The sequence below is a fragment of the Coturnix japonica genome, chromosome 5 (assembly GCF_001577835.2).
Source record: "Coturnix japonica isolate 7356 chromosome 5, Coturnix japonica 2.1, whole genome shotgun sequence".
Taxonomy (NCBI): domain Eukaryota; kingdom Metazoa; phylum Chordata; class Aves; order Galliformes; family Phasianidae; genus Coturnix; species Coturnix japonica.
In genome coordinates this window covers 44,834,883-44,848,363 of record NC_029520.1, presented here as the reverse complement: position 1 = coordinate 44,848,363, position 13,481 = coordinate 44,834,883, and the positions used below count along the sequence as shown (strand labels likewise).

At 40.2% G+C, this 13,481-nt stretch overlaps 1 long non-coding RNA gene across 1 annotated transcript; it reads left to right on the top strand.

The window, feature by feature from the left end:
* The first annotated feature begins 3,243 nt into the window (after positions 1-3,243).
* On the top strand, positions 3,244-10,569 carry LOC107315337. Its single transcript, XR_001555868.2, has 3 exons — positions 3,244-3,974; positions 8,150-8,308; positions 8,674-10,569. It is a non-coding gene; the product is annotated as an uncharacterized LOC107315337 (long non-coding RNA).
* The last annotated feature ends 2,912 nt before the right edge of the window (positions 10,570-13,481 follow it).

Below are 13,481 nucleotides of genomic sequence, written 5' to 3'. Positions count from 1 at the left end.
ACATGACAGAAATTACAATAGGGAGCTTTGGCCCCAAAGAACCTGCAGAACTCTCATGAGTGCAATGCATCTCTTGGTCTCTCTTGTTCTCTAGGTGTATGATGCTGTATTAGGTGTTAAAATAACTTGATTCCTGCCTCAATGTACAGTCTGATGACAGGCACCCAAGAGATGAGGCACATGGAATGAGTCAAAAGGGACTATTGCTTATTATTATTTTTATTTTGCTTATTAACAGGGAGAATAGCTAAAGACATCTCTATGAGACCATGTGCAGAAAGATGCAAACTTCCTCTGAGCGTATACCAGACTGAGAAGTCAGCCTGAGTCCAAAGCCAAATCACTGGGTCAACATGCCACTTGCAGCAGGAAACATTACCTTAAGCAAAGTAACAGCTAAAGGGACCCATGCAATTTTCAATATGCCAGTCTGGGTTGTGTCTTTCCATCTTTTTGATAATTGAGAGAGTGGCTCTGAATTCTGATGGTATTAGCAGTTATGGATCTGTTTTTTTGAGTATCAAAGGATGTGCTTTGGAGTCCCTGGGTCAGTGGAGATGTATCAGTCATCTCTGTGGGGGTTTGTGTCAGGGCCCAAGATTTCTGATGGCATTTTTTGAGGTTGTTACACGTAAGAGATCCATACATAGATTTCATATAGCAAATACAGAGCAAGCAAGAGATCCTTCTTCTAGAGCTTTAATCTGAATTGGGAGGGAGCTTATATGGAAATGTTCATCCAGCCCAACCATGTGCCAAGGCGAGATTATATCCTGCAGGCTATTTTCTAGCATTTGCCAGTCTAGCTATAAAAGCACCAAGCAAATAGGATCCATTACTGGGGAGCGTCTGGAAGATTGTTCCATTGTTTAAAGGATGTCATGCCAGTACATTGTCTTCTGTAATTGTATTTTTTTGTCTTCTCTTATCTTAATTATCACTCATAATTGGTTATGTTACAAGATACCAAATGAAAAGTTTACATTCTGAAAGTCAATGTAATTGTTGGCTATTGCAATTCACCTTTGTGTCCTTGAGCTGACCAGCCTAGAGTGTCACTGGTCTGATGTAAAAGAAAGGACTGTGTAGCTGCATGAGAATAACTATTTAATTTAAACATCATATGATGATCAGGAGACTTCTCATCATCATCATCATCATCATAGTATCATAGTATCGTGTGGGTTGGAAGGGACCTTAGAGATCTGTATTTTTTTTGAAAAAAACTATTTTATAAGAATTTGGGGATGAGGTAAATATGGTTGTTCCCGTGTAGAGACACAGGAAAGGATTTGGTTGTTTATGACATCCCTTCAAGACAAGTTTCCTCTGATTCCAAAGTGCACCATCGTATCTGTTATGGAGTGATGACCTTTGTAGTAACAGCTCTGAAGAGCTTTGTTTTCTTGACGTGTGACACTGCTGTCCTTCATGCAATGTTTGTGGTTTCTTTCAGCACTTCAGCTCCTTATTTCTTCCATCTGTTGAATGTGCGTCTCTTGTTCTTCTGCATATCAGTTTCATTTTTTCCAGATTGAATTTTTTATCTATTCTCCTGCTGCTTACTACGATTCTTATTCTCCTAATTTAGTTACATCAGGGAGATTCACTGATGTCTTTCACAGATACTGAAAGTTTTCATTAGCATTGAATTAAAACGGTGTCTGCAGATTTCACCAAAGAATCTACATTGCCAGCGACAATTCACTGTTAGCCAGATTTTAAGACATGTAACCAGTTCTCTTCGAGTCACTTAAATTCAGCTTCAGATGAGATAAAATAGCAAATGCTTTCTTGAACTAATGGCATGTAACTGTTTCCTGTCATAATTTCTAATTTGCAGAAAACTGCAAACTGACAAAATTGGAGAAATTCGCTTCCCCAATGCTATATATTATTGTGAATTATTAAATGTCTCAAAGCAAAACTGCTCCCCCCAAATTCAGATTTCACAGCTAAACCCAAACAAGCCCTACTCCTAAGCCTCAGATCCCTCAAAAAAATAATCTCAAGAAAGTGAGCCCATTTTTGCCATTTCAAATGGATGTTAAGTGCCTTAACTTACTGAAGTTCATTTTAGACCATTTCCATAATGTTTTGTTAAAATATGCATTTCCTGTTGTAATTTTTGAAGATCCCAGTGCTTCAGGTGGACGGATGTTTTCAGTGGATGGTACAGGTGCCCAGCCTCATGGTTAGTGCTTAAAGCAGTTGCTGGGAAAAGGAAGAAATGGACTGAAAGAGTGCTTTAAAACCCAAATCACTGCCATTGACTCCCACTTAAAGGACAACAACTAAAGATTTAGACCTCTGCACCCACTTCACATGTGTGCTTTTGTGCTTTCTGATGATATCCTAGTTAGAAAAATATATATTTTTTATTTCTCAAATATTTCTATTTCACTAGGACTACTAATGTTCAGAAACATTCTTGATGTCCAAATTTATCTGAATACTCCTATTCATTTCTGATTCTGAATTTAGCAACGTTAAAAAGGAAAAATAAAGGGGAAATGATTTGGTACAAACATCAGTTTTGGAATGAAAACATTTTCAGCTATGAGGCTCCGGTAGTTCTGCAGTTAGCAAATACTTCAATTGACACTGTTGTCAAACCAAGGACATAAAACCGAGAGTGTGATATGTTATCTTTTGCCAGTTACGTAAGTTCATGATGCATAAGTTATTGCAAAAAAATAAGGTCATGACTCCTAAACCAGCTCCTTTTGAAGTTGTAGTTCTTTTTAAAACCTCCAGCATATTTGTATATTTTAGTTGGTTAACTCTTAACTGAACTTATGTAAGTGCTTATGAAAATGAAATACTATATGACTTTAAAGAAAAAAGCAGAACCTTGCACCGTCAACAGGAATACCAACTTGCTGATTTTTATATCAGCTGCGTATAGAGACTCTGTTATCTAAAATATGGTTTTTAATTTCCAATCCTTATGAAAAAGCTGTTTGAAAATAAATGTATTTGACTCCCCAAAATAAACATTTAAGTTATTATGGAATGTTATTTACCAAGTAGGTAAACTGATTAGGACTCAACCTCTCCAGTTCTTATCTTGCCTTCTGTATTTTCTTTTGTGGCAATCTTATTCTAATCATGGAATTTATCTGATTACCTTTACTTATCTTTCTGTATGACTATATATGACTAAATGTGGTAAGTCATCATTTGACTAATGCCAGCAAAACTGAGAAGAGTGCCAGAGGAACAAATCACTCCACTCAGGGCTGGAACAGCGAGAGTCTTCTTTACATCTGAGCCAGAGGTTTTAGAAACTTTAAGAATCTAGCAATTACGATGCTGAAGATTCTTAATGCCTTCAACCTAATGCAGAGGATTTATTTGAGGATTTTGTAACTGTAGAAACTATTTTTCATTTCAAGAAAAAAAGCTTGACTTTTAAATCTTGATGGAAGCATGACCTGCGGAGATTTGGCAAAACCTTCCCTAGAACAGCTAGCATTCCTTGTTCTGCCTCATTCTGGTCAAGCACTGAAAAAACATGTGCTCTGTAGCTTACTGAATGATTTTACCACAAGTCTTTGGGGTTTCTTAAAGAGTTTTTGGGATCCCTTTTGTAACGTCTGTTGCTCTGCAACTTACCAAGTTTATACAAATAGTTACCTGCCCACTGGAGAAATACCAATGTAACAGTCCAATGGGCAGTCTAAGTTCAAGCCCTTGTTCCAATTAATGTTTAATTGTTTATACAAAGTGAAACAGATCCAATAGGAGAGACTGAGGAAGCTGTTGTTCAGAATACGTGACAATTTGGCGGCCAGAATACTTGCCTGAGATGCCGGATTCTGATATTCAGACATCCTGCAGGACAGAAGCTTGAAATCTGTATTCCTGTGTCACCAGTGTCTTGATTACAGGTGGTTATCTGGGAGGGGTGAGAGTTTTCCTGCTCTTCGATGTATTTCAAGTCTCACTGTGGTTTTGAGAACTTCTCCTAGGTAAGAGCTTTGTAAGAATTGGTAAGTACCTCGAGAAAGTACTGGTCTCTACAGAATAGAATTTATCAGTGAAAAAATGGAATCTCAGATGGGGGTGTGACTAATGTTTTCACAACCATGTAGGTCCAAAGTGGTTTGGCCATTGTGATGATGCCTCAAGGTCCTGTGTTAGAAGGAGAGGTCAACAAGCAGTGCTGGGGGGCATGAGTCTTGGGAAGCCTGTAAAATGCCAGAGCATATGCCTGCCTAAGAGTCAGACTTGTAAATCAGCTGCTGTTACAAAACTTTAACAATGGAGAAATGATCGCATGCAAATATTAGTTTGGGCATTAGGCTTCTGAGTCTTGCTGTTTTTAAACACTTCAGCTGAAACTGATATGAAACCAGGGACTTAAAACCAGGAGCCTGAAATACCATCTCTTGCCAGTTGCCTCCAATCTACCACGTCTGATGAGGAGTAAAAGAGAGGAAGTGGATGGAGAAATGGGACAGGTCATTTGGATTCTGATAATTAATGTTCCTTAGAAAATAAAAGTTTTGAAACTTTCCTGGAAATGAGATTTTATGATCTGCTATAACAGCCCACGGGGGATGCTGCAACCTACAGATACTGACCATTGTGGTATGACCAGGCAATTCATTTTCATGAGTAATTTCCAGAGCAGCCCTCAACCATGCAGTCACGCATACAGTGAAACAGTGTGACATAAAAGAAAGACTCAGAGCCCAAAGATTATACAGATTTATTAATATTGGGAAAAAAAAGAAAAAAGAAAAGAAAAAGATTCTCACATCAGCAGAAAGCAAATTGAGCAACAGAGTGGGGAAGAAGGACTTGACAACAAAAGGATGTGATCCAGAGCACGTTCAACTCAATGGAAAGTTTTCCATTGATTTCATAAGATCTTGGATTGATCTCCAGGGATCAGAGACACTGTGTCATGCACCTTTCCCATTCCTTTCTCCATCTGGGTTGAAAATGCAGTATTTTCCACAACTAGCATCTTACTGTGACCTGGAATCACAATCAAAATGCTCACTCTTGGGGTACTGGAATCAAGAAACTTTACCTAAGCAGGTCCAGAAGTAGTTTGACTTTTCCAAGGGCTGAGCAACTTCTCTCTAACTTTATCTCTAACTGTATCCTTTTTATTTAAATATTCTTATCTTGTTCCTAACTTTAAAACACATTCTGCTTTCTCCCTTGAAATGTTGAGAATAATGGAACACTTGGACTTGTAATCTTATTTCTCTTAAATCCTTCTCCATAAACACTTTTCTTGTAAAGGTAATGACAACTTGTCTAGTCATCTTCTATTTGTGTCTAGTGTAAGTAGTTATAGCTGTGACTTTTAAACAGCTATTAAATACTTCAGTAGTTCTTAAACCATGCCAAAGCATACTTGGAATAAAAGAGCAATGAACAGAGATGACTGAAAATTATGCCGTAGAACCAGATTTGATGATATATCATTTAGAAGAAAAAAAATTCTGTCAAGGTTCCTGTTAACTGCTATTTGAGAAAGTGATATACTTTTTAATAAGTGTGGCTACATGGATCATGAATCATGGTCCCCAGTGATGTATCCCCAACATCAGCTTGGTTATCTACTTTCAAAATTGTTCCTTCTATGAAAGAAAAGATTTTCTATCTAATGTAAGTAGAGTTTGACAAAATCATCCTGCTGTGATATCAACTCTTATTTCATCCTACACTCTGGAAAACATAATTTATCTTAACATTAGACATTGAGCAAGGCTAGCTGTGGTGTAGAACTACTGAGGTTTCTTTTTACTATTGAACTCAGTTAAAAACTGAACTGAATCCAAACATGGTTTAAGTACTCTGTTGATTATTTTCTTTAACATGGTGTGAAAGACCAAGAGTGCTTTATTGCAGTGGGTGGTTAAGTTACCAGCAAGACATGCTGAGATGAGAAGTTGGTGACAACACACAGAAACCGAACTCCATGCTACTCCCCATCACTTTGGAGATACAATAAATTTCCTTACAGAGAAAACCAGAATATTTTCCATAGAGAATGCCTAACACAGAATCCTGCTGCTTGGTTGACTGCAGCTTTGTCACTGATCAAGGAGTCAGTAATGAACACTTCCAGAACCTTCAGCACAAGCCCTTCAGCTCCCCAATGATGTAGGTGATTGAGTGCCTGCTCCTCATCTTCCTCCCCACCAAAAAGCAACAGCATTCCAGCTGCGTCAGAAAGTCTAAATTCCAGTGTGTGAGGATTTACTCATCCCCTTCACTAGGACTGAGGGCTCTGACTTTGGCAGTTCACTCTGTGTTGTTTCTTTTGGAATCCTGAAGGGTAGCATCAGTAGGGACAACTGTCCTTTATCAAGCCTAAAAATCATAGAATCACCAAGGTTGGAAATGACCTCTAAGATCATCTAATCCAACCATTCAACCACCAATATTTCCCCACTAAACTATGTTCTTTAGTGCAACATATAAATGCTTCCTGAATAAGTCCAGGGATGGTGATTGCCAACTCCCTGGGCAGCCTGTTGATATGCCTGCCTATTCTTTCAGAGAAGTTTTTCCTATGTCCAACCTGAATCTCCCCTAACACAACTTGAGTCCATTCCCTCTAATCCTATCATTAGTTATGAGGAAAAGGCTGACACCCACCTGGCCACAACCTCCTTTCAGGTAGCTGCAGAGCACAACAACATCTCCTCTGAGCCTACCCTTCTCCAGACTAAATAATCGCGGTTCCCTCAGCTGCTCCTTTTAAGACACTCATCAACTTTGTTGCCCTTCTCTGGGCACTCCAGGGCCTTGATGGAGAGGAGTTAAAAAAGCAGTTCTCTGCTATTCACAGAATGGCTGAAGTCAGAAGGTTCTCAGGTCCACCTGGTCTAAACAGGTGGGACTACCTGGAGCAAATTACCCAGGATCATTACATTGCTGTGTATTTTGTTGCTGTGTTTTACAGCACACTGGACATTGAACATCAGTTCCAGTTTAAAGCCTGTCAAGCACAGATAGTGTGTTTGGTGTTTTCAATTTGACTTCTGACCCAGACCTCACTGAGGACAATGGGAGTCCTTCTGAGCTTGATAAGCTGCATTAAAGGCTCTTTTCTCAAGGACAGGTCAACACATAGTCATTATCAGGTTGTAAAAGAGAATTGAGCTTGCCTAAGGACTTGTTTACTCAAATTCATTCTTCACTATCAGCTTTAACATACCTGTGAAGATCCTGTGGGAAACCTGCAGTTTTCCCTATTTGGTTTGATCTCAGGATTTATTTTAGTGAATAAAAAGGTGTGACAGAGTGGTACTTTCAAATCCCATTACATTCACATATACTTAGTCTGTTTACCAGAAAGACATGATATTATGTTGTGAGTAATGAAGGTGAGGATAGGCTTTACTTGTAGAAGGCATCTTAAAATTTTGATATTGTTGTCACAAATAATCTCAATATGGAAAATCCTGAATCAGTTTTCTGAGCAGAATTAGTCATTTAATCTGTGCTGCGTAATGAGAAGCACAGAAGCATCCTGAGCTTGGTTATATATGGAAGTGAAGACGATGGTGAAGATTATACTGTGTTTTTCTGTTGACTTGCTCCAAAGGCTGAAAAAAAAAGAGGCTGCTTTTCTGTGCCTGCCCACTGAAGAAGAGGAACATCACACTCGCTTTCAGACATGAGTCTCAGGATGCACCCAGACACGTGCTACACTTGGCTACACAACTGTCCATTTCTCCTTTGTCCACTTTCAGCAAAAGGTTCATCAAAACTGTGGAGAAGTTTGATGTTCAGTGCTTCTTTTAGAGCTGAATCACATGAATTACAAACTGAAAGGGGACAGAGGACATGGGACAGAATGGGCACTATTTTTATTACAGGGGCATTCTTCATAGCCCTGGCATCAGTGGCAACCTGTGGGGAAGGGTCTCTGGGACACAATTAATGGAGTGATGTGTGGAAGCAAGCATCAAGCTCCCCTACAGTTGTGTTGCTGACACCTGTTTCCATGTTCATTTTATTATACTTCTGCACTAATATTTCAGACTTGTTATTTTTCCCCTTGGTCTTTTGAGGGGGTGACAGGGAGAAGTGGTGACCTCCCCTGTGTGTTTTGCCTCTGTGCTTGTTTCTATTGACCATCTGACTGGCCTTATTGTCTTTCTGTTCTTTTCAGAGCACTGCTGATGATATACTGCACTTTGTGGGAATCCAGCCTACAGGGACAGCTTTACAAGCCATCGCAGGCTTCAGGCATCTATTTTTATCAAACCGAACAATTGTTGCTTAGAAAAAACGAGACCCCTACTTCCCGGGCCACGTGTGGCTGACCTCGGTTAGTCCGAACTCCTTTGACCTCAGTGCAGCTTAAGCGATGTGACAGCCCCTTTAATTCCCGTCTTTGAGAGGCTCATGTGATAATCATGCACTTGCTCTGTCAGAGAAGCCAGCAAAGACGATTCTGTCTGTACTTGCTGCCTGCAGCAAACCTTCTCTCGTCCACCAGATTCCTTTCATTTTGTTGGTTCTATTCAGGAACAAAGAGGACTTTGTTGAATTGCCTTTGTGGTTTATTTTCCTGAGCCTTGAAAGATAGCAGACTGTTGCCACAGTTTTATCCAACCCTTTATCACATGCACAATACTCTGAATGCTTGAAGGAGGCTAGTGTGTGTCCGCCTAACTCTGCTTTTCTTTTCAGGTTGGAATCCAGGACCGACTTCAGGATGCCAAGTTAGAAGTAATTCCCAGAGTGAAAACTCAGGGAGGAGTTGGTCCACACAGCTGCCATAAAGGCTCCAGTCAGAGGAGCTACACTTAATAGATTTCATATTGTTTTTCATGTTCTGTGATCTTACTAAGTCCCAGCATCTACATGGATATGTTCATTTACAGACGTATAGCATATTCTCATAAAAAAATTATGGGTACATTTCAAAAAGATGCACTAACTGTACGCTCCAGCTGCTAACACTGTAAAAGTGTTAGGACATCATAAACTGCTACAATCTCCTCTTTGCGGATGCAGAAAATGCAGTGGCAGAGCAGTTAGATGAAGGGCTCTAGTTTATAGGCTTTACCACAAAAGACTTTTCCAAATCTCAGCACAAGTCAGTAGCATGGAGAAGACTAAAAAAAGCAGCTGAGTCAAATCAGAAGCTGTGGATGCTCCATTCCTGGATGTATTCAGGGCTGGGCTGGCAGAGGCTCTGAGCAGCCTGATCTGATGAGCCTATGGTAGGGGGTTGGAGCTGGATAATCTTGAAGGTCCTTCCAACTTAAGCCATTCTATGTTTCCACAGAGTGCCCTAATTGCTACCTTCATGACCTGCTACTTTACCCGTTTCCAGTACAAAGCTCTTTGCCTTATTTAATGCATCAGAACATTGAGTGAGGGAAAATGTGCCGTTACTCAAGGCTTCACTCGAGTGATAGCTTTATCTATGTTGTGTCTGTCGCCAGAAGGGCAGAACATGGTCCTGTAGAGTCTCTGTACAAGGTAATAACAGAGAGTTGCTTCATTGGAGCTCTTCCCATGAGGGACGAGGTCTAAGATCTTTGTTTTTAGTGGAAAAGACCAACATCTCCGAAGGCGTAGTAGGCGTCATAACACAGTGCTTCTGAGCTCTGAATGCAAAAGGTCAGGCAGTGCTTAATCCTGGGGGTGACCTCAAGGACCTCAAGGGAATTTCATCAAGGATGTAGTTAGTTTGTATGTTGCAATGCTCTGTAAGAAACGAGCCTGGCATTTCAGAGATAAAATTTGAAGGCAGCACCATTCCAGTCACCCAACATGTTTTGTAAATGGGATTTCTGTGACTCTTCAATGCTAAAACTGTCTGATGTTCAAAATTGAAATTTCAGTCCTTATTCAGGCAAAGCTCACGCAAAAAATGAGTAGGAATACTGCCTAGAGCAGAGTGAAATAAAAGCTGGAGGATCTGGTGCTGTGTTATTTGGCTCATGCTGCAAAATTTCAGTAAATTTGTCACTAGCAGGCAAAGTGAGCAGTTTTGACAACTATTGTTATATTAAATTAAAATGACAAACAAAGGCATTGATTTTTAAAACCTTTGAAAGTGTGATAAGCACATTCCCAATGAGAATTATGCTTCTTTCTGTTTGGCAGGACATTCACAGTTTTTCTTGTGCATACTCTAGGTGCACACACACACAAAAAAATAAAAGACCTGGTTATTTGAGGCAAAATTCCTGAAATATTGTTCTCTAAATCTCTAAGCTTCCCCTTATTACTTTTTATTCCCAGAAGTATTTGATTATGTTATTGCCCACAAAAACTGTAACAGTAACAAAAAAAAAAAAAGAAATTGTCAGTGCAAACATGGAATACTTCTTGTCTTTTATGAATTCAAGTATGAATTAAAATGCAAGTGTTCTTTTCAACATTAAGAATCTTGTCCAGTAGGCAAATGGTGCTTACAGTATGGGGTTTTGGATTGCTTTTATATCCCTTATGTCACTGTTGTTCAACTCTGATTTTACCCACCTTGGCTTCTTTTTGAACTTTGAAGCCTGCAGTAACTTGGACAGTCTTAGAAAATTGTACATTCACAGCCACAAAAGAGTTGCAGCAGGCTCTTTGGAGAACAAAACGTTTGGAAAGAAGTGAGGATGTTATGGATGCTGCCATAAATAGCAACGATAACAAGATAATATTGCTTACCCACAAGTAACACTTGCAAGTGAATGCATTTTGACACAGCTGTTAGGAATTCAATCACTTCTAACAAGATGTTTAGCCCAGGATGTTGGCATTTCACATGAGTGTTGATTTCCCTGAATGCTATTGAGTGGCTTCTGTCTGCTGTATTTCTCCACTTGTATCTATCTCTATCTAGTCTAATAGCTCTTTTAAATGTGAAGAATTGCACTGAGTCTGTGCAGGTTTATTCCTTTATGCCAGTTTCCACACACAAACTCATATATTTCATCAATTGCTTTACTTTTCACTTGGCATTAAACTGGAGCCAGGATATTATTGCTACTCATGTAAGTGTACTTATGCATTTACCCCACCACTGTGTGGGTACACAAACATGGATGGTTCTTACAATTAGCTGATGCAGTCATCAAGCCACTCTCAGTGATATCTGAAAAGTCACAGCAATCAGGTAAAGTCCCTGGTGACTGGAAAAAGGGGTAACGTCACTTCATTTTTCAAAGGGGTACAAAGGATGACCCCAGGAACCACCAACCTGTCAGTTTTATCTCTGTGCCAGGGAATATCACAGAACAGATCCTACTGGAAGCTATGCTAAGGCACTTGGAAGGCAGGAAGATGATATGGGAGAACCAGCATGGCTTTACTGGGCACAAATCCTGCTTGACTAAACTAGTGGCCTTTAACAATGGTGTCACTGCATCAATGGACAAAGAGAGAACCACTGATGTCATCTACCTTTATTTCAGTGCGGCCTTTGACATGGTATCTCACAACATCCTTCTCTCCAAATTGGAGAGATATGGATTTGATGGGTGAACTGTTTGATGGATGAAGAACTGGCTGCAGGATTGAGTCCAGAGAGTGGTGGTCAGTGGCTCAATGTCTGGATGGAGATAAGGACAAGAGATGTCTTCGAAGGCTGGATCAGGCCCTGGGTAACCTATCCATGGTGTCCCTGTTCAGTGCAGGGGAGTTTGGACTAGTTGTCCTCCAGAGGTCCCTTCCATCTCTAAGGATTCTATGATTCTACATGCATGTCCCGATAAGCCTCATATATTCTTTTATTATGGCAAAACTTGCTTGTTTCTATTTTTCCAAGGAATCTTCAGGAGACTTAGCTCAGACTTTTCACTTGCTTCTCATTTACTTTTCACTTTCCATTTACTTTTAACTTTTTTTGTCTATATCATTCTGTCTCCCCTGTATGTCTGCCTCAAACACTGTTGCAGCCTGCAGAGATCAAGACCATGGCTGCAGAGGGCAGAGATGCTTCTGCTTCTGACAGCATTGCCTGCTCTCTCTAAGTGCATTGGCCTGGGAACTCACTGTATATGCATTATTCCGTTGGGGTGCAGGACCAGATGAGAGAGAGCTGCCATGAAACCCACAGAAGGAGAATACATATGGAAATGAAGCAAGACAGGACAAATATGTATTCTTTTGTCTAGGTGGGTGCTCAAAAAGCAGCTGCCACTGGGGAAGCCCCACGTCCTGCAAACTGTGCTGAGATGTAGTTAAAGGAATTTTTCATGTGTTGTCACATCCTCAAGGCTTGTTTTTCAGAACCCAGAAATGTTTTTTATTCTGTCAGAAGCCATTTTCTACTCATTTGCAGCTTTTAAATCAGTCTTTCTTGGGTTCAGCAGAATTAGGGGGTTCTAATTCATATTCTATGTGTTAATTTGCCAAAAAATACATTTAAATAACTCAGTTTAATAGACACATAATTATTGTCTATACCACTTAGAACATATTTGTATATTTGGAAAAAAAAAAAGAAAAAAATATTTTTAAACATTTATTTTGGAGTTTATTGCCTTGCCTCTTTTCAATCCTCTTAATCACTCCTCTTCAGTAAGATTGTGTAATTAACTTAGTTTCCTAGATGAGGCAGTGGAAGAAAGGTGAATCTACACTATTTTCTCCTTACTTCCTTCTACCAGGTTGCATTTGAATCAACAGATTTGCTTAAAAACAAATCCCAAGAAGACAGTTTGCTCCTGAGACCACTCCAGTGACACAGTGAAACATCACATTTGACTCCTTGCAGCCAGCATGGTCCTCCCTGACACTATTTCCAGAGGCTCCCACATCTCCAAGTGATGTTTGATGGAGTACCTCATATCATCCTATGAGCTTCAGCTCATGAAGCAACAGGGGAGGTGGGAATCAGCTCTTGGAACAAACAGTGATGGAGGTTATTTGGGGGTGGTGGGTCTGCGTGTAAGCAATTGTGGCTTCCCAGTCTGGTGAGGCTACTTTTTCCCTTAGAAGGACGGGCCCTGGCCACGCTCAGACCTACACCCAGCAACAAGGCTGAAACAGAAGCACAGATCCAAAAGCCAGAGCTGTTCTCATCAAAGTGTTGCCTGGTGTAAGAGAGACACCTGGGGTCAATGAAGAGGCTGGAAGATGCTGAGTGAAGCAGCTGAGGCCCTAACCAGGCAGGCTGACCTTGCAAACCTCAACAGGACATGGCTGTGGATAAGCTGGTGAGTAAGTCTTCTTTTTAGGTTATTTCTTTTTTTCCTGGGCTTACTACCACCAAGGCTTTTTCTAGGTAAGAGAATGTGTTTTGATAGTATAATTGATGTGCAGTAGTGTTGCGGTGTTAGGATATCCATCACCTACTGAAGATCAGGCAGACCTCTGTACGGTGGTAGGGGGTTAGATTTCTGCATAGCAATAGCAGTGATTAAGAAAAGAGGTTGATGATGTGGGAGCACAGTTCAAAGAAGCAGACAAGCGTGTGGGAGGAAGAGAGTGGGGGAGCAATGCATGATGACTCTTGGAGATCTGGGGACATATGAGTACATTGGATGGTC